The sequence below is a fragment of the Mus musculus genome, chromosome 1, assembly GCF_000001635.26.
Source record: "Mus musculus strain C57BL/6J chromosome 1, GRCm38.p6 C57BL/6J".
NCBI classification, from domain to species: domain Eukaryota; kingdom Metazoa; phylum Chordata; class Mammalia; order Rodentia; family Muridae; genus Mus; species Mus musculus.
This window is the reverse complement of record NC_000067.6, coordinates 117,534,438-117,536,895: the sequence shown is the minus strand read 5'-3', so window position 1 is coordinate 117,536,895 and position 2,458 is coordinate 117,534,438. Positions and strand designations below refer to the sequence as shown.

General features: G+C 39.7%; 1 non-coding gene across 1 annotated transcript; it reads right to left on the bottom strand.

Moving 5' to 3' along the window:
• Window positions 1-431: 431 nt before the first annotated feature.
• On the bottom strand, window positions 432-595 carry Gm24030. The gene has a single exon (XR_003949276.1). It is a non-coding gene; the product is annotated as a U1 spliceosomal RNA (small nuclear RNA).
• Window positions 596-2,458: the final 1,863 nt, after the last annotated feature.

Genomic DNA, 2,458 nt, shown 5'->3' with positions numbered 1-2,458 from the left:
CACAGTGTTTTCTCTGAGCCTAGGTCAGCTCACTTAATGCAGTACTTTCCAGGTCTATCTGTGCCCCTCAGAATTAAATCACTTCACTTTTCTATAGGGTTGAATAAAATTCCATCATATACATGTACCACATTTTCTTTGTGAACTCGTTTGTTGATGGGAATCTAGGTTGATCCTATCTCTTTGCTGTTGTGAATTGAGTGAAAATAAACATTCATGTGCAGGTATCTCTGTGATAGGATAGAGTTCTATGGGTGGTAGTTTAGGAGTTGTCCAAAATTCTAGTATTAGTTTCTGAGAAAATTTTATACTAATTTTCCATACTGGCTGGTCCAGTTTGTATTCTCACAAACAGTGGCTATGTGTTTCCTCTCCTTAGTTCCCATTGATATTTATAATCATTTTTGTTTTTTTTTCTCAGTTTATTTTTGGTTGGAGAGAGCATGAGCACAGTCCATTGTACCAGAGATTATGCAGTTGAGCTTCCCAGATTTGGGGAAATTGCAGGGATAAGCATATATAGAATGTAGTAGGTAAGCCTCACATTGGGAAAACTACCTTTGTGAACATGTTATCTCCCCTATCATGCAAGCATCCTTTGTTTTCTTGATCCTTGTCATTGTGCCAGAGTCTAGATGAAATCACAAATAACTTTAATATTCTCAATAGCTAAGCATGCTCATTGGTCATTTACATACCTCTTGAGGAATCTCTGGATACCTAAGCATGCTCATTGGTCATTTACATACCTCTTGAGGAATCTCTGGATAGCTAAGCATGCTCATTGGTCATTTAGAAACCCCTTGAGGACTCTCTGGCCACTTTATAATCTCCACTGAGTAGAGGTTAGAGGATAAAGTATAAGAGTTAATCCCCTCATTCTGCTTTATACTCAGAGATTGAACTGGCCATCTGGTTTGGCAAGTGTTCTTAATTGATAATTCAACTCACCAGCCTGCTTTAGTTTAAAACAGAAACATTTAGGTTGAGCATGAGGGAGCAAAGATTTAATCCTAGCACTCAAGAGACAGAGGTAGGCCTGGTCTCCAATAGTGAATTCTAGGAAAGTCAGGTCTGTATGAAGAGACTCTATCTAAGGACAAAGAAAAGAAAGAAATAAGAATAATAGAAAGAAACAAAAGAAAAAGAAAAGGAGAGAATAGCAACATTTAAGATATTATGTATTTAAAGTAAGATATATCTTTTATTATTTTCTATTATATTTTCATATGTTTAAGAAAAGTATAGCCACTTCCACAATTTCTGTCCCAATTTTATCCCAGTATATCATTATGGAAGGACACATTGTAGGTCAAAGTTTTTGTGGTTGGGTTAGTGCCCCAATCCCTCCACTGGAACCCTTGTCTAATATGAGATTCCTTCTTAAGGTTCTGTATCCCTCATTGCTAGGATTCTTAGCTAGGGTCACTCTAATAAATTCCTGGAAATTTTCATTGCACTAGTTTTCTGTCCTGCCTTTGAATTGTCCCTGAATTTTAGTTGTCTCTCCAAGTATTCTCCCTCTGTTCTTTCTCCACCTGATCTCTGTACTTCAAATCCCCACCAATCCTCAGCCCACCTACAAGCAATGACTAGTGCATCCTGAGATCCATCATACAAATTGGGAGTCCACCTCTGACACTGTCTGGCAGAGCAGAAAACAGAGGCTGTTTCACCCAGAGACCTAACTGGTGTCTTAGGGTTTTACTGTTGTGAACAGACACCATGACCAAGGCAACTTTTATAAGAACAACATTTAATTGTGGCTGGCTTATAGGTTCAGTTCAGAGTTTCAGTCCATTATCATCAAGGCAGGAAAATGGTAGTGTCCAGACAGTCATGGTGCAAGAGGAGCTAAGAGTTCTACGTTTTCATTTGGAGACTGATAGGAGAAGCCTGGCTTCCATGTGGTTAAGAGAATCTCATTGCCCCCCCCCCAGTGACACACTATCTTCAACAAGGCCAGACCTACTCCAACAAGGTCAGACCTCCTAATAGTGCCACTCCCTGGGACAAATGTTCAAGCCACCAAAACTGGCCAAACTGAAAGAAAGAAAGAAAGAAAGAAAGAAAGAGAGAGAGAGAGAAAGGAAGAAAGAAAGAAAGAAAGAAAGAAAGAAAGGAAGGAAGAAAGAGAGAGAGAGAGAAAGGAAGAAAGGAAGGAAGAAAGGGAGAGAGAGAGAGAGAGAGAGAGAGAGAGAGAGAGAGAGAGAGAAGGGAATAAAGGAAGAAAAAAAAAAAGAAAAGTAATAAAGGAAATGAAAAGAGTCAATGAAGTGATGCCTAACAGCATCTGCTGGCATCTGCTGTACTCATAGACTGGGGCCTAACCCAATTGTCATCAGAGATGTGATGGAAACAGATGCAGACACCCACAGCCAGACATTAGGTAGAAGTGAAGGAAGTCTCCTGAAGAGGCGAAGAGAGATTGTAGGAGACAGAGAGGTCAAGGACAATG